Consider the following 19,654-nt stretch of genomic DNA (forward strand, 5'->3'; position numbering starts at 1 on the left):
AGAGGTGATGTTTTCTTGTACATTGCCGAACGCACACACACACAAAATTTTCGTGTCAAAGGTAAAGTATTTGAAAAACAAGTACATTAAAAGTATCTTAAGTAATAAGTATTTCGTAATCTTACTTAAGTATCAAGTAATAATTACACCCTAGAGTTTTTACTTAAGTACAAGTACAAGTAACGGAAAACTTTACTTAAGTGGTACTTCAAGTAAGTGACAGCACTGCCTTGAATCTATCAAGTATAGTTACCTTACAAGGAGTTTCGAGCAATCCATTCAAAACTAGTTCTTACGTTTCCAACCACAGGCAACGTTTCCAGTCTAAGAATTCTGATTCAGTTCAATACGCAGTTTTAGTCATTATAACAGGAAACTAAATAAAAACAAGTTTTTTTCAACTAGAAGTAAGGAACAACATTAAAACTTAAAACGAGCAGAAATTATTCTGTATGTGATGGGAGCTGCCCCCTTTTCAACCATTGCTCTTTACACTACAGTCTTAAGGTTACTTTAATAACAATTCTTATTCAAACTCAACGCCTTGTTTTTCAGAAGCCATTCTTACAAAATTGGTGCAAAAGGCCGAACTTTACCGTATAGAATGAGGAATGAGGAAGGGGAAGCCCCCGTCATACACGGAGTAATTTCTACTTGTTTTGAATTTTAATACTGTTCCTTACAATTAAGTTGAAAAATATGCTTTTTCCAATCTAATTTCTGACGGTTTTTAAACTTTATAGGTAATCCGAACCCCAGAGTAAAGTTTTCCTTTGGAAAATCCCCTCAGAAACTTTCCTCTCCAAGTAACATTCTGCCCGTCGGAGAATCCCCCTACCACAGAATCCCTTCGAATATTATCGGAATATTTCAACAAAAATACTATATATTCAAACAATGTACAGATTATGTAGCTAGCAGTCCCTTCCCCACGGACTATGGGGGGCTATGTAATCCCCAGAGGCATTGTTATTGGATCTTTCAAGCATGTTGAACGAAATAATGATCGATGCATTTCGATTTTGGCCACTTGAAAAGGACACTAGAACTATTAGTTTTCGTTCGAAAATGTCCTCTGCCGATCTTCTAGGACAACTGGTTTGATGTGATTAACTCAGAAAAAATAAAACAAGTTTACACGCATCCGTGACCTCTCCTCTGACAAACAAAATCCATATTTTTCTTGATAGGAACTTGAAACCTCTATAGTAGGGGTCGTTGATATGCTGAGTCTGATGGTATGATTTTGTCAAGATTACTCAAATTTTTCGGCGTGATTATTTCCTTTTTCGGAAATGGGGCAAATTTTCTCAGACTTGTAACTTTTGATAGGCAACATTAAAGTTAATGGGTTTTGTATATTTGGATTCAGCATCTAAAGCCAATTCCCTTGACGTATTATTTTGTTTGAAACTTCTTTTTTTAGAGTTTCAGTTACTATCGAGCCTACTCACTGCTTCCTTATTGTTCTTTACCACGAACTGTTCGATCAACCAGCGGTAGATCCAGGAATTTATAAAAGGGGGTGGACTAACTAAAAAATCAGATATTTTACTTATCTTATCTTAGGTACTTCTAAATTTGTGTAAATTTAAAAATGTTACTGCTCCTTTTCCTTCTGGCAGAGAGGAGGAGGGGGAGGGATAACTATTATACAATATCGAGTCGTATTATGTACAAGCATATCAAAATCTTGGTGAGGAATTTGTATGTGTAAAAAAAACAAGCCGTGAATATTTTTACTTTGAGCTAGTAAGTTTATTGTAAGCATCGGATATTCCATAGATTTTTCACGAACAATGCATCATTCTATATACAACCGTATATTATTTATCTATATATAGATAAATAAATTTGATTTTTACAACCGTATAGTATTTATCTATATATAGATAAATAAATTTGATTTTTGACAAACGGGGAAAGTAAAGAAATCTTAATGAAAATCGTACCAGCAGATTCAGCTTGCCAGAGAACCCTATTACAGAGATCTAAAGCCCCTATGCAAAATATAGGAGCTACAAAATATGGAATTTCGCAGTTTTTTCCACAAGAAAGATTACGAATGCGAGTTTATTTGTTTTTGTTTGTTGTCCCGAGGGGTGATTGTATCAAATCAGTTTCAGGTTTTCAAGGTTCAATCGGGTTTCTTAAAAAAAGGAAATAACTAAACTTAAAGTACACTGCTCTGTGACAAATACAAAACTCACGTTGAGACCCATAAACATAAAAGATTCTTCACTAACACGCAGTACGGCTCCCACTTCACTCTTCGACACAACCACACGTCTCCTCATTATATAATTTTTTTAATATTAACCATAGGGTTCCTCCCTCCCTCCCCGGACGTACAACCACCTGACCTGAATATACTAAAAAATCTAAACTTCATCTAATTTAATTTATCTTTCTTTTGTTATCTTCCACTTATTGACCATTAACTAAATATTTATTTAAATTATTTTTGAAAGACCCGAGGGAGCTCCTACATCTCAGCTCTTTTGGAAGCATGTTCCACACTTTAGCACATGCTACATCCGGGGAAAAATCTGAACGTACTGTTGGAGTTCGTCTCACTTTAAGGTCAAAGGCAGAGCGCGTGTTTCGATTATGTTGTTCAGATATCAACCGAAACAGATTGAGGAAGGGAGATGGAAGTAAACCGGATAAAAATTAAAAAACAAAAACTGAGCACGACAGACAGTAAAGGGAACCAAGGGACAGATAGTCGTCTACATTTCCAATAATTTTCAATGCACGCTTGTGGATTGAGTCAAGTCTCTTCAGGTGTGATTTGAAGGTTGACTGCCAAATTATGGCACAATACTGCAGGTGAGGTTTCAGAAGTCCGTTGTAAAGTAGACGAAGGGTTTTTTGAGGAAATAAGTGCTTCAGTTTCCTGATGATTCCAAGATTGCGAGAGAGTTTCAGCTCCACAGCCTGGATGTGGTTTAGAAAGGAGAGGTTTTCATCCAGGACTACACCTTAGCTAGATACCTCGCAAAACCCGTTTCTGGCCGCCTGATCGTTCCTCTAGAAGTTGTAATTCCAGTTATATCTGGATGAATAATTCCAATCCTTGAAAAGAATAGCACACACGATTTGGCGACATTTATTACAAATCGATTTGCATCCATCAAGGCGTAAGTTTCTTCTAAGACAATGTCTAGTTTTCTCTGGAGTGACGTCATGCCAGAGCATCAGGAGGCCATTGTATTAGCGTCGGCGAATGCCAGCAGCTCACTAGAGTCGTTGTCACTATTTGAAGTGTCTTCACCGCAGCAGAGTTTTCAGCACCGTGAGGTCCTGAAATTTGGGTTCAGAACACGACTTAGGTCATTCACATGAATCAGAAATAACAGTGGACCTAGGATCGATCTCTGTGGCACACCGAAATATTCCACGATATCGTTCAACGGATCTTCTCCTATGTACATGCGCCGATTGCTAAGGTAAGACTGGAACCATTTCAGTGCCTCTCCTCTAAAGCCGATTTGTTCTAGTTTACCTAGTAGAATTCCATGATCCATACTGTCGAATGCTTTTTTGATATCAAGTAAAATAGCAGCTTGCAAAAGTCCCATGTTAAGAGCTTTGTTGATAAATAAGCTAAGTGACGTCAGCGCATCTTCAGTTGAATGTCCTGGTCTGAATCCAAATTGTCGTTGATTGAGGAATCCCTTCGCTTCGAGAAAAGAGTAAAGTTGATTCTTCATAGGTTTTTCGAAGACTTTGGAAAATACCGAGAGAATTGAGATGGGTCGAAAGTTAGATGGATCATCTTGAGGGCCACCTTTATGGAGAGGTACTATTCGTGCTTTCTTGAGGAGTGATGGAAATACCCCCTTCCGCACTGAGAGGTTTATCAAATGTGTTATTGGTTGTAATACAGACGGCAACACTGCTTTCAACATTTTCGTTTGAACGGGGTTGAATCCGGACGAAGATGTACCTGTCAAGTTTTTGACAATCATTGAGACGTCGAGGGAAGTTACGGGAATGACTGCCATTGACTTAACACACGCTGGACCTAGAAAATCCTTGTAGGATTTTGCTTGGGATGGTACTGTGTTCGCCGTTTTCTCTCCAATGCTGGCGAAGAAAGTTCAAAGTGCTTTCGCAACTTCGGTTTGCTCAGTAAAGGTTTTCCCATCAACAGTAATTTTGGAGGGTAGTTCAGGTTTTTGGTCGTTGGGTCGTAACAGTGAATTAATTGTCTTCCAAACTTTCCTTCCATCCTTACCACTTTCAGCTAGCTTTGTATTAAAATATTCTCTTTTGGCCTTTCCAAGAATTGATTGGAGGCATTTCTTATGAGATTCATAGATTTCCAGGCTAGCTATACTTGGTCGGTTACGGTATTCAGGCCAAAGCTTGTTCTTCTTATTAATACATCTGAGTAAACTCTCAGTAACCCACGGATAAATTGGTGTCTTTTTTATCCCATGTTTAGTTGCTTTTTCTTTAAAACAATGTGCTTTGTATAAAGTTCTAAACGCATTATGGAATGCTTTGAAACTTTCGTTCAAATCTTCTTTTTCCAGAACACTATCCAATGTAATTTTCTCCAGTTCATAATTTAATGACCTTAAATTTTCTTCACGTAGGTCAATAATCGGTACGTCTTCTCTTATTCTCGAAAATGATCTTGCTACTTTTGATGTCTCAAAGATGTTGAATAGGGGGAAATGATCCGACATATCACTGACGATGACTGAAGCTTAGAGTGGAGATAAAGTCGGGAAAATGTTGTCTATTAGAGAATGAGTATTTTCCGTAACTCTTGTCAGGATAGTGATTGATGGATAGAGGGTAGATCCAGACGTGAGCGTGAGGAGGTCTTTTACTTTAAATTACCTTAAATCACAGCTTGGAGCGATATAAGGATTATCCATCCTTGTGATGTTCCATGAAAAAAAGAATTCGTTTGGTGTAGATTGTGGCTGTTAGATTAGACTCTTGTGGAGGACTCTGCAGCTTCCCAATTGTAAAGGAACTCCTGGCAGAGCCATTCCCTATCAAGGTGGGACTTGAATATGTCAGTTGAAGTAGCAGAAACTGTTTCTTCAGAGAGCTGGTTCCACATATTGATGATTCTTTGGCTGAAGAAGTGGCTTCTACGTCTACTCGTGGTACGCTGCATTGAGAGCTTCAATGAATGTCCTCTAGTACCAGAATGCAAGGGCTGTGCAAAGAGACCGGGAAGGGTATTTTTAGAGAGTATTTTTTTGGTTAAAATAATGTCACCCCTTTTCCGTCGGTATGTCAGCGTCGGCAGCTTCAAACGACGTAGTCTTTCTTCGTATGGAAATTGAATCATGTTGCTAACCATCTTAGTGGCACGACGCTGGACATCCTCAAGCAACTTCTTATCTTTTTTGAAGAAAGGGGCTGCTAATGACATTCTAACCTCCAGGCGTGGACGTACAAGCGCCTTATATAACTTCATAAGAACTCTAGGGTTTCGGCTGGAGATGGTTCTTTTTATGATACCGAGGGTTTTATTTGCAGAAGATGAAACAGACTTGGCATGGCTGCTAAACTTTAATTGGTGATCTACAATAACCCCACGATCTCTTTCATCGGAAACAGGAAGTTGTCTTGAAGGAAATACTTATGATGCTTGTTGTGTTTTCCAAAATGGGTTACATGGCATTTGTCAACATTGAAAGTCTAGAAGCCACATGTTAGCCCATCTTCCTAGACTGTCAAGATTTGTTTGAATTGATTGCTGGTCAGAGGGAGTAGCCGCTTTTCCAACTAGTTTTGAGTCATCACCGTAAAGGGTAATAAGACTTTAAAGAAGGGTGGGTAGTTCATTAACATAGAAGTTGAAAAGTATTGGTCCGAGAATAGTGCCCTGGGGCACACCACTTAATACAGTTGTGGGAGAAGAGAAATAAGGAGTCCCCTGTGAATCAAAAACTCTGACACTCTGTGATCTTTCAGAAAGGAAGTCCATAATCCACTGTACAACACCTTCGTTGACACCTGCAGCCCTCAATTTGATTATGAGGAATTCATGACAAACTTTGTCGAATGCTTTGGACAGATCAAGAAGAATCATGTCGACAGAAAAACCCTTATCAAGCAGTGTAGTCACTAATTAATATGTTTGAAGAGCTTAGTGTCCACAGATCTACCCGATCTGAATCCATGTTGTGATGTGGAAAGGATATTATTGACCTCAAGATGTTCAATTAGAGCTTCATTAACAAATCTCTCAAGCACCTTAACAACTGCAGAGGTGGTGCTTATAGGACGGTAATTTTCTGCTGAGTCTCTTCGTCCCTTTTTATGGATCGGGCTTATATAAGATGTTTTCCAATTATGCCGTAGTTCCCCATTTTAAAGAGATAACCGGAGCAGCATGCACAGGGGGTAACTGAGAGCATTTCGACACTCCTTAAGAAGACGTGGATAAACACCGTCTGGTCCCTTTGACTTATTTACATCAAGCTTCTCAGGGCTATTGAAAACCATTACTTCACTTACTGACAGATCAGGCATAGGTAAAAACACTTCATACGATGGAGGATCTGGTGAGGAGGTACCTGAATTTTCGGTAAAGGCAGAAGCAAATTGTGCATTTAGAATGTCAGCCTTATCTACTGGAGATGAGCGTAGTACACTGTGGTCAACAAGGTCAGGAATAGTATGATGATTTGGGTTTTTAGAAGAGACATGTCTCCAGAAAGATTTCGGGTTTAACTTGATCTCAAAATCTAATTTTTCCTCGTAAGCAGATTTCAATTTTTTTTACAGAATCTATTACACGATTCCGTACTGCCTTATAAATTGACAGGGTCTCCTAGTTCCTCTTCTTCATATACCGTTTCCAAGCTCTAGATTTCTGGTTAATCAGATTCTTAACTTCCGTAGTGAGGAAGGGAAGTGTTTTGGGCTGTTTACTAAAAATAACCCTGGAATGTTTCTTTTCAAGAGCAAGACGAGTTTTTTTGAAATTTAACCACGACTCATTGATGTCACTGGTGATAAGCATTGACCAGTTTGAAGATGAAAGTTCCTGCTGTATTGCCTCATAATCGGTGAAAGTCTGAGGACGAAATTTAGGTTGAGGACGACTATTTAGGGACAACACAGACAGAATAACTAGGTGGTCACAACTAGCAATTGGCGGTAAATAATCATTACGAATGAGGGAATCAGTATCACGCAATATGACAAGGTCTAACAGCGAGGGATTCTGATCAGCTCTATAGCGTGTAGGCTTATCAATAGTCTAATGAAGAAAATTTTGTGATAGGCAAGATAAAAAAGGTGAGTCTCAACTATTAGATGAAAAATGTCCAGTTCCTTCAACCCACTCAATTGCAGGAAAATTAAAATATCCTGTGATTATTAACTCAAATGAGCTAGGAAGGGATATTGAAGATGTCATTTCATCAATGATAGTTTTGAGGACCAATTCACTATCTTCAAGGGAAGGAGCACTTGGACTTCGATAAACGCACCCAAGACGCAAATTTTTATTAGCAAAGGACATATCAAGCCATACACTTTCAATCAAAGATATTTCAAGCATAGAAGGATTTACAACACTAACCTGGATACTATCTCTTACATAAACACCAACGAGTGTTTGAAGATGCAATGATATAACTAGGTTTCCATCGCGGTTTGGTTTGGAGGGGCTGGGGTGGGGCTTCCCAACTGCGATGAGCAGCCTCGTTTTTTGGAACGATTTGGCCCTTGAAGATCATGAGGTTAGGCTCACCTGAGCTTATTCTTCTTTTTAACTCTTCAACTAAGGCCTTTCTCCTGTTTCTCTCTGTCTTGGATGCGTCACCACGAAATTGTATATCCTCGTGGAGCTCGCGGGAGCGGTTGATGATAGACCTTTTGATGTCCAGGCTTGGGACAGTAAAAAGAACAGGATGGCAGAACAGGGCGTGCAGATGGCAGAGAGTTAGTAGGAATCGGAAGTCTTCTCACATTATTGATGTGAACGTCTCTGAGCTTATACTTTTGATCAATATAGGACTTGATGAATAGTTGGTCATTGGGTTGCGGAGGGACCCCAAACGCAACAATATTAAGGGCTCTACGTTGTCTGTCCCTTTCTTCAGAAAAGTGGCGCTGGATCTCACTATCAAGATGCTGGGTAAGATTGGCTTTGATGCTTGTTGTCTCTTGAAGAACTACCGTCTGGACTTCGGAACGCATTTCACAGAGCGAGCATTTTTTGGACACCCGGGTTTCCAGTACTGACACTTGTGATTTTATCTCACAGACAGTTTGTGAGATTTCAGCTTTTAGTGATGTTTCCAAGTCTTTTAAAGATGTTTGGATAATTTCTTGAAAGGGCGCTTGAGATGGGATTTTATCAATGATCTCACTTTTCATGCTATTTATTGTAGCTTGTACGATATTCTCAACACTTGGATTTTGAGTATTAACAGATGTTTATCCGTATTTGCATGCTGGACACTTGATACAGATTCTTACACGTCGGGAGATTTTCGTGATAAGCAGATATTCAGGTTCAGGCATGTCTAGACACTCGGTACATATCCACTAGTCACACCCATCACAAAGAATGGCATAAGAATCATTTTCTAATGCAATATCGCAGGCAAGACAATTGTCGGGTCCTTTTTTCGGACTTATATGAGTCCTTTTTGGTCTTCTTCTTGAAAAGGCCTTAATTTCGCTAGGTGGCGGCATGATGTGAAAAAAGCGATGCCTTTTTTTTAAATGCGGGGAAAAACTTTCAGCCAACAGATATCAATTTGTCACGGGGTTTTCAGAACTTGGGAGGGGGGTGAATTTGGACCTGTGGGAAGTGTGGATACTCGAATCGCCTATCCCCAGAAGTTTAAGGATGGATATCCCCCCGGTACCAATACGGCTCTTCGTGTTCGTTATCGCTCTCTTCTGCACAGGTTTCCCCAAATGTAGAAGACAAATGATTCAGCTTACGTAATCTGTGGCTTTATCAAAAACAGATACTTCGCAAATATAGACCGGCAACACTGTATAGTTAAAATAATGAAGAACGGGAAGATGTGCAATTCCTTGGAGAATAGAAAATAGAATGAATGGCCCAAAAGTCTATATCCATCTATCACAGCACTGTGGTAGGTCCCTTAAATTAACACTTAGGGTAACACAAGATTAGGGATAATGCAAAAAATAAAGAAAAACATTTTTATCTCACAGTTTAATATGTATTTATCCAGGGTTCAAATTTATGCAGCCACATGGATTTGTTATTGTTTATTAAATAAAAAAAACAAGTTTTTTGAAATGAAAGTAAGGAGCGACATTAAAACTTAAAACGAACAGAAATTACTCTGTATATGAAAGGGGTTTTTCCTCCTCGACCCCCCGCTCCTTACGCTAAAGTTTTTTATTGTTTTAAAAAGTAGAGTTGCGAGAAAGAATCAAACTTTAGCGCAAGGAGTGGGGCGTCGAGGAGGAAAAACCCCTTTCATATACGGAGTAATTTCTGTTCGTTTTAAGTTTTAATGTCGCTCCTTACTTTCATTTAAAAAAACTTGTTTTTTTTATTTAATTTCTGAAAGTTTTTTAATTAATGCATGTCTGATTTCGGCTCTCCGTACATAAATTATTAAAATGAAATTTGCGTATTAATTCTGTTTTTGGCTAAATGGCTTTCTCTTAGTTTTGATCAGACGATTTTGAGAAATAAGGGGTGGGGAAGGAGGTCTTGTTGCCCTCCAATTTTTCGGTTGCTTAAAAAGGCACCTAGATCTTTTATTCTTAACGAACGTTTTTATTAGTAAAAAAAAAAAAATACGTAACTTAAGAATTAACTTACGTAACAAACTTTTATATTCTTATATTTTTGATTATATATATGAGGGGGCTGGTCCCCTCGTTAATACCTCGCTCTTCACACTAAATCTTGTTTTATCCCAATTCTTCAAGAATGACCCCTGAATCAGAAATGCCGTAGAATAAATAGTTGAAATTATTAAAAAAAAATTTAGCATAAAGAGTGAAGTGTTTATCTCCTCCTAAATACCTCGCTCTTTATGCTAAAGTATTTTTAGAACCCCTCATATGCGTAATAATCTCTGTTCCTTTTTAAGTTTTAATGCTTCTCCTTACTTTCGATTGAAAAAACTTTTTCATGTTTATATTTTCAATGTTTTTTTTTTATAGTAATGCTAGAAAGTCCTGCGCCCTTTTCATTGAATTTCTCTTCCCCCATGAAATATTCCTCCAAGGAAAGATCCTCCCATATAGCCCCCTCCCCTGAACCCCACACCTAAACCAAAAAAATCCCCCTGATAACGTCGGTACACTTCCCAGTAACCATTACTGTATGTAAACATTGGTCAAAGTTTGTAACTTGCAGCCCCTCCCCCAGGGACTGTGGGGGGTGAGTCATCCCCAAAGACATAGTTATTATGGTTTTAGACTATGCGGAACAAAATGGCTATCTCAAAATTTTGATCCGTTGAATTTCTGAAAAAAATGAGCGTGGGAGGGGGCCTAGGTGCCCTCCAATTTTTTTGGTCACTTAAAAAGGGCACTAGAACTTTTTATTTCCGTTAGAATGAGCCCTCTTGCAACACTCTAGGACCACTTGGTCCATACGATGACCCCTGGGAAAAAAAAACAAAAAACAAATAAACAAATAAACACGCACCCGTGATTTGTCTTCTGGCAAAAAATACGAAATTCCACATTTTTGTAGATTGGACCTTGAAATTTTTTCTATAGGGTTCTCTGATACGCTGAATGCGATGGTGTAATTTTCGTTAAGATCCTATGACTTTTAGGGGATGTTACCCCCTATTTTCCAAAATAAGGCAAATTTTCTCAGGCTCGTAACTTTTGATGACAAAGACTAAATTTGATGAAACTTATATATTTGAAATCAGCATAAAAATCCGATTCTTTTGATATATCTTTTAGCATCGAAATTCCGTTTTTTAGAGTTTCGTTTACTATTGAGCCTGGTCGCTCCTTACTACAGTTCGTTACCACTCCGTATATTACTCCGTATATGAAAGGGGCTTTTCCTCCTCGACACCCCGCTCCTTACGCTAAAGTTTTTTATTGTTTTAAAAAGTAGAGTTGCGAGAAAGAATCAAACTTTAGCGCAAGGAGCGGGGTGTCGAGGAGGAAAAGCCCCTTTCATATACGGAGTAATTTCTGTTCGTTTTAAGTTTTAATGTCGCTCCTTACTTTCATTTAAAAAAACTTGTTTTTTTTATTTAATTTCTGAAAGTTTTTTAATTAATGCATGTCTGATTTCGGCTCTCCGTACATAAATTATTAAAATGAAATTTGCGTATTAATTCTGTTTTTGGCTAAATGGCTTTCTCTTAGTTTTGATCAGACGATTTTGAGAAATAAGGGGTGGGGAAGGAGGTCTTGTTGCCCTCCAATTTTTCAGTTGCTTAAAAAGGCACCTAGATCTTTTATTCTTAACGAACGTTTTTATTAGTAAAAAAAAAAAATACGTAACTTAAGAATTAACTTACGTAACAAACTTTTATATTCTTATATTTTTGATTATATATATGAGGGGGCTGGTCCCCTCGTTAATACCTCGCTCTTCACACTAAATCTTGTTTTATCCCAATTCTTCAAGAATGACCCCTGAATCAGAAATGCCGTAGAATAAATAGTTGAAATTATTAAAAAAATTTTTAGCATAAAGAGTGAAGTGTTTATCTCCTCCTAAATACCTCGCTCTTTATGCTAAAGTATTTTTAGAACCCCTCATATGCGTAATAATCTCTGTTCCTTTTTAAATTTTAATGCTTCTCCTTACTTTCGATTGAAAAAACTTTTTCATGTTTATATTTTCATTGTTTTTTTTTATAGTAATGCTAGAAAGTCCTGCGCCCTTTTCATTGAATTTCTCTTCCCCCATGAAATATTCCTCCAAGGAAAGATCCTCCCATATAGCCCCCTCCCCTGAACCCCACACCTAAACCAAAAAAATCCCCCTGATAACGTCGGTACGCTTCCCAGTAACCATTACTGTATGTAAACATTGGTCAAAGTTTATAACTTGCAGCCCCTCCCCCAGGGACTGTGGGGGGTAAGTCATCCCCAAAGACATAGTTATTATGGTTTTAGACTATGCGGAACAAAATGGCTATCTCAAAATTTTGATCCGTTGAATTTTGGAAAAAAATGAGCGTGGGAGGGGGCCTAGGTGCCCTCCAATTTTTTTGGTCACTTAAAAAGGGCACTAGAACTTTTCATTTCCGTTAGAATGAGCCTTCTTGCAACACTCTAGGACCACTTGGTCGATACGATGACCCCTGGGGAAAAAAAACAAAAAAAAAACAAAAAAACAAAAAAACAAATAAACACGCACCCGTGATTTGTCTTCTGGCAAAAAATACGAAATTCCACATTTTTGTAGATTGGACCTTGAAATTTTTTCTATAGGGTTCTCTGATACGCTGAATGCGATGGTGTAATTTTCGTTAAGATCCTATTACTTTTAGGGGGTGTTACCCCCTATTTTCCAAAATAAGGCAAATTTTCTCAGGCTCGTAACTTTTGATGACAAAGACTAAATTTGATGAAACTTATATATTTGAAATCAGCATAAAAATCCGATTCTTTTGATATATCTTTTAGCATCGAAATTCCGTTTTTTAGAGTTTCGTTTACTATTGAGCCGGGTCGCTCCTTACTACAGTTCGTTACCACGAACTGTTTGATAGCCCTGATTCTTTGTTATTGTTTTTGTTCTTGTTATTGTTTCTTTGGCGCTACTTGTAAGGGGATGGGACAGGTTGATATTGAAATCACCCATAAAGACCACATCATGATTCTGTTTCTCCAGCAGCTGGAGTGTGTCCGATAATATCAAACAGTTCGTGGTTAGGAGCGACCCGGCTCAATAGTAATCAAAACTCTAAAAAACTGAATTTTGTTAGCAATAACTACATCAAAAGAATCGCATTTTAATGCTGATTTTAAATATATAAGTTTAATGAATGCTGATTTGAAACATATAAGTTTCATCAAGTTTATTCTTACCCATCAAAAGTTACGAGCCTGAGAAAATTTGCCTTATTTTAGAAAATAAGGGGAAACACCCCCTAAAAGTCATAGAATCTTAACGAAAATCACACTGTCAGATTCAGCGTATCAGAGAACCATACTGTACAAGTTTCAGGCTCCTATCTTCAGAAATGTGGAATTTTATATTTTTTGCCAGAAGGCAGATCACGGATGCGTGTTTTATTTTTTTGTTTGTTTGTTTGTTTTTTTTCCCAGGGGTGATCTTATCGACCCAGTGGTCCTAGAATGTTGCAAGAGGGCTCATTCTGACGGAAATAAAAAGTTCTAGTGCCCTTTTTAAGTGACCAAAAAATTGGAGGGCACCTAGGCCCCCTCCCACGCTAATCATTTTCCCAAAGTCATCTGATCAAAACTCTGAGATAGCCGTTTTATTCAGCATAGTCGAAAAACCTTAAGGGGCTACAAGTTACAAACTTTGACCTGTGCTTACATATAGTAATGGTTATTGGAAAGTGTACAGATGTTTTCAGAGGGAATTATTTTGCTGGGGGGAGTTGTTGAGAAGAGGGGGATATGTTGGGGGAACTTTCCATTGAGTAATTTGTCATGGGGGTAGAAAATTCCCATGAAGAGAGCGCAGGATTTTCTAGCATTTAAAAAAAAAAAAACAATAAAAAAATAAATATGAAAAAGTTTTTTCATCTGAAAGTAAGGAGCAGCATTAAAACGAACAAAATTACTACGCATATGAGGGGATTCGTCCCCTCTTCAATACCTCACTCTTTACGCTAAAGTATTTTCAGCAATTTCAACTATTTATTCTACGGTCTTTGTGATTCAGGGGTCATTCTTAAGGAATTGGGACACAACTTAAGCTTTGTTGTAAAGAGTGAGGTACTGATGAGGGGGTAAACTCTCATATACGTAATAAAAGCATACGAATACAAAAGTTCGTAATAAAAACCTTTTTAAAAAAATTAAATGTTCTAGTTGCCTTTTAAGTAACCAAAACAGTGGGGGGGGGGACTAGGCCTCCTCCACCGCTCCTTTTTTCCCAAAATCATTCGATCAAAACTATGAGAAAGCCATTTAGCAAAACAAATAAATATGCGAATTTCTTTTTAATTATTCATCTGTGGAGAGCCAAAATCAAAACATGCAATAATTCAAAAACGTTCAGAAATTAAATAAAAAAACAAGTTTTTTTAACTGAAAGTAAGGAGCGACATTAAAACTTAAAACAAACAGAAATTACTTCGTATATGAAAGGGGCTGGTCCCTCCTCAACGCCCCGCTCTTTACGCTAAAGGTTTTCACTGTTTTAAAAAGTAGAGTTGAGAGAAAGTATCAAACTTTAGCTTAAAGAGCGGGGCGTTCAGGAGGGACCAGCCCCTTTCATATACGAAATAATTTCTGTTCGTTTTAAGTTTTAATGTTGCTCCTTACTTTCAGTTAAAAAAACTTGTTTTTTTATTTAATATCCATAAAAGAAGAAACAGAGCCTGATGGGGATCGGTAAATTTATCGAATGATTACTTTTCTTTGTGAAGGAAGCGACATTTCAAGGAAAAGTGATTCAAATACACCTTCCCCGTTCCGAGTAAGTTGATTATTTATATAAACTGGGTATTCACTCTTTGTGTAGATTGCCAATCCTCCTCGTCTCGTATCTTTTCTATGTATAAAATTCGATGTGTGCCCGGGGATATCTAACAGGCTATCATTCTGTCTCGTCAGGAATGTTTCGCGAAGTCCAAGAGCATCAGGCTGTACTTGCCGACACATAGTCATTGCATCAGTCAGTGATGACCATAATCCTTGACAGTTCAGTTGAATTACACTGATCTGAGATTTGGAGCATCCTTGGGCCATATTTATTATTTGAGTATATTTAGTTCGAGGAAACTTACTACTACTAAACAAAGAATAATCTGTTCATTACTTATTACTCGATCAAAAATTTCTTCCAAATTAAAAAACGATTTTTCTAACTGTTCTAACCTATTCTGAGCTATCGGCAAGTCATTGCACCCCGGGGACAAAGAGTGGGAACTCAAAACTTAACTAAATCTTTCGGAGGAGTGCGGTCGTATCTTGAAGCGAAGTGAAGAGCCGTGAGAAAAGCGCACACCCGAATGAATTTCTTCCAAACTGCAATAGTAAACTAACGCAAACAAACGTGAATAACTACAAAACACAGGAAAAAAAGGAAAATGAGACATTTTTGGAAAACGCATGAATCACTTAGGCAAGCGGAAACAACTTATTGATCAGTGACATTCTTGCCCGCTTTTGCTATTATAACCACAAAAAACTGAAGTCTAAAATCTTTGAGAATCCGAATCAGGATCGTCAGGTTGTGCCGTTATTCTCACTGTAAACGGATCAAAGCACTCGTCTGAAAATTTAGACCAATCAGATCTTCGCGACTTTTTTTTTACATCCAACCACAGTCTTATTCCTCCTTGGACCACCCGCGTTTCTGCAACCTTTTCAGCTGCTGATTTCGAAGTTTTCAGCTTATACCCGATTGCTAGTAATTCTTTTCTTCTTTTACCGAGCTCAGCTGGTAAATCTGTTGACACACTGAAACCCGTCTTTTTCAGCTTTCCACACTCCTTCATAATGGCTGAGCGGTCATTGTCACCAAGGCTAACAAAAATCGACTCAACAACTTTTTGTTTTTGTGTATTACGTCGCAGATTCGGAACGGCTGAAGATTCAGAGGGAGTCGTTTTTTTTAGAAATGCGATACATGGTACCCATGCGTAGCTGGTCGGCATCTGTAATTCCTAGCTTAGACTGGAGGAATATCACTACGGTATTTTTCAGGTTTTCAGTTCCTTGTGGAGCCTCAACACCGTGTATCAGAATGTTATTTCTTCTAGCGTACATTTCCGACCGTAGAGCAGTGGCCTTGACATGAATCAGCTCAGTCTTTAGCAGTTTGTTTTCTGCTCTTAACACTTTATTCTCAGTCTGAAGTTTCGAAATTAGTTGTTGCAGCTCATCCATACGGTGGTCGAAGTGTTCTTTCGTCGATGACATATTGATACCAGTTAATACCCCTCTGCCTTTTTAATCACGTTAGAAAGCCATAGAGTGAAAATTACACGCAAGGGCTCCTTTATGTACTAAAACCGATTATCACATGGGGCCCGCTTTCATCAAAATGCAGCTCCTCCAAATATCCTTTTAATCCTTTATATATAGCGTCTATGCTTGTTTCCGACACGGGGCGTGGCTAATACACATTCATTTCACCGGGCAAGGAGAACCTCTCTGCGTTAATAATCGCAGGTAATCGCAAGCGCTCCTTTCTTCTAAAAATTAAATAAAAAAAAACAAGTTTTTTGAAATGAAAGTAAGGAGCGACATTAAAACTTAAAACGAACAGAAATTACTCCTTATATGAAAGGGGCTTTTCCTCCTCGACACCCCGCTCATTACGCTAAAGTTTTTTATTGTTTTAAAAAGTAGAGTTGCGAGAAAGAGTCAAACTTTAGCACAAGGAGCGGGGTGTCGAGGAGGAAAAGCCCCTTTCATATAAGGAGTAATTTCTGTTCGTTTTAAGTTTTAATGTCGCTCCTTACTTTCATTTCAAAAACTTGTTTTTTTTTTGTTTAATTCTGAAAGTTTTTGAATTAATGCATGTCTGATTTTGGCTCTCCGTACATAAATTATTAAAATGAAATTTGCTATTAACTCTTTTTGGCTAAATGGCTTTCTCTTAGTTTTGATCAGACGATTTTAAGAAATAAGGGGTGGGGAAGGAGGCCTAGTTGCCCTCCAATTTTTTCGGTTACTTATAAAGGCAACTAGAACTTTTAATTTTTAACGAACGCTTTTTATTAGTAAAAAATATACGTAATTTAAGAATTAACTTACGTAACAAACTTTTATATTTTTATATTTTTGATTATATATATGAGGGAGTTTGTCCCCTCTTTAATACCTCGCTCTTTACACTAAATCTTAAGTTTTGTCCCAATTCTTTAAGAATGACCCCTGAATCAGAAAGGCCGTAGAATAAATAGTTGAAATTACTAAAAATAATTTAGCATAAAGAGCGGAGTATTCATCTCCTTCTAAATACCTAGCTCTTTATGCTAAAGTATTTTTAGAACCCCTCTTATGCGTAATAATCTCTGTTCGTTTTAAGTTTTAATGCTTCTCCTTACTTTCAATTGAAATAACTATTTCATGTTTATATTTTCATTGTTTTTTTGTTTTTTTAAAAGTAATGCTAGAAAATCCTGCGCCCTTTTCATTGAATTTCTCTTCCCCCATGAAATATTCCTCCAAGGAAAGATCCTCCCATATAGCCCCCTCCCCTGAACCCCACGCCCAAACAAAAAAATCCCCCTGAAAACGTCGGTACACTTCCCAATAACCACTACTGTATGTAAACATTGGTCAAAGTTAGTAACTTGCAGCCCCTACTGCAGGGACTGTGGGGGGTAAGTCATCCCCAAAGACATAGTTATTATGGTTTTCGACTATGCGGAACAAAATGGCTATCTCGAAATTTTGATCCGTTGACTTTGGGAAAAAAAATGAGCGTGGGAGGGGGCCTAGGTGCCCTCCAATTTTTTCGGTCACTTAAAAGGGACACTAGAACTTTTCATTTCCGTTAGAATGAGCCCTCTTGCAACACTCTAGGACCACTTGGTCGATACGATGACCCCTGGGGAAAAAAAAACAAAAAAAACAAACAAATAAACACGCACCCGTGATTAGTCTTCTGGCAAAAAATACGAAATCCCACATTTTTGTAGATTGGACCTCGAAATTTTTTCTATAGGGTTCTCTGAACGCTGAATGCGATGGTGTGATTTTCGTTACGATCCTATGACTTTTGGGGGATGTTTCCCCCTATTTTCCAAAATAAGGCAAATTTTCTCAGGCTCGTAACTTTTGATGACAAAGACTAAATTTGATAAAACTTATATATTTGAAATCAGCATAAAAATCCGATTGATATATCTTTTAGCATCGAAAATCCGTTTTTTAGAGTTTCGTTTACTATTGAGCCGGGTCGCTCCTTACTACAGTTCGTTACCACGAACTGTTTGAAAAATAAAAATCCAGAGGTGCCCGCTTTCAAACAAAGTCAAGATAAACAATAACAAGCCAGCGCTTTGAAATGAAACAACAATCACCTCTGATTACATTAACTGTTATTTCACTTGGCAAATATCCATAAAGAGGTAACACTCATGCAATTAGCGATCACCCGCTTAGTCGAGCGTGGAAATGTAGTTTAAAATAGGTCAACTTTAAATCCTTAGTTTCTGTCTTGATTATAATCCACTTTCGATGTTAACTCAATGAGAACAGAATGGCAACGAATGATTGCAAAATAAGCTCATAAAAACTTGCCAAACAGCTTTGTTCAATATCCAGAAAAAGGTTATTTGAGTGGTTCACGGAACGAAAGCTAATTCGAGACTGAACGAAAGCTAATTCAAGACTGAACGAAAGCTAATTCAAGACTGATCTAATTCAAGGCTAATTCAAGAGTGATCCTAAAAGATTGGGAGAGGGCTCATTCAACCAGAAATCAAAAGCTCTAGCGGCCTTTTTAAGTGACCAGAAATATTGGAGGTTTGCTAGCTCTCCTCCCACGCCCCTTTTCCCCCAAAGTCATCCAATCAAAATTATGAGTTATCCACTTTGGTCAGCATAGTCAAAAGATATAATAACTATGTCTTTGATAATGACTTGACCCCCCGCAGCCGCCAAAGGAGGGGCTGCAAGCTATGAACTTGGCCCATCGTTTACATGTAGCATTGGTTATTGTAAATTATACACATATTTTTCGGGTGATTTTCTGTGTGTGTGTGTGTGGGGGGGGGGTATTTTCTACGGGCAGAATTCTTTATTGGGAAAAAGTTTCCAGGAGTGAACTTTCCAGAAGATGTATTATACGGGAGGAATTTACCAGGACTCATATACTAAGTGCGTTTTAATTACCTTGTTTTCTCTTTGGCTACTCGATTTTATGCGGAGAAATATTCTGGGGGAAATTTTCAGCGAGGTTGAAATTATATGAAAGATTTCACCGTGAGGGGGAGGTTATCCAAGGGAGAAATTTCCGTGAGACTTTTCACCAGAAGAAAGGTTTCATTGGCAATTATCACCGTGAGAAATTCTCTATTGGGGGAGGGGATCTCCGGGAAAAATTTTCACATAAGGGGGATTTTCCACAGTGACCTGAAAAATCATCAGAAATTAAATAAAAACAAGTCTTTTTTTCTAATGAAAGTAAGCTAAGAAGAAATTCTTCAGGCAGAAATTCAGGTTTCAAGGGGGATTTAGTAAAGGTGGAATTGTTAGGGGAAGTTTTCGTCAGCAATCACGGAGGAGTATCAGTGGTTCGTTACGCAGTGGGAAAGGAGACAAGTGCCTAATGTATCAAAAAGAATATCTTTACCCTCACATTTTTTAACTTTTTGTTAACATCCAGGTAAACATAGACAATGGTCTGGGTAGGGAGGAAGTATAAATCAATCTCTGTCCTCACTTCAGTTTGACTAAGCTAGAATAAAAATACTGCTCAGTGATAGCACCTTCCTTGTTGCAGATTTTGTTTAACACAAAATGCTACTTTTACTCTTTTTACCGGGAGAAAATTTGAGGAGGTTGGAGGGGGTTAACTGTA

The sequence above is a fragment of the Artemia franciscana genome, chromosome 2 (genome assembly GCF_032884065.1).
Source record: "Artemia franciscana chromosome 2, ASM3288406v1, whole genome shotgun sequence".
NCBI classification, from domain to species: domain Eukaryota; kingdom Metazoa; phylum Arthropoda; class Branchiopoda; order Anostraca; family Artemiidae; genus Artemia; species Artemia franciscana.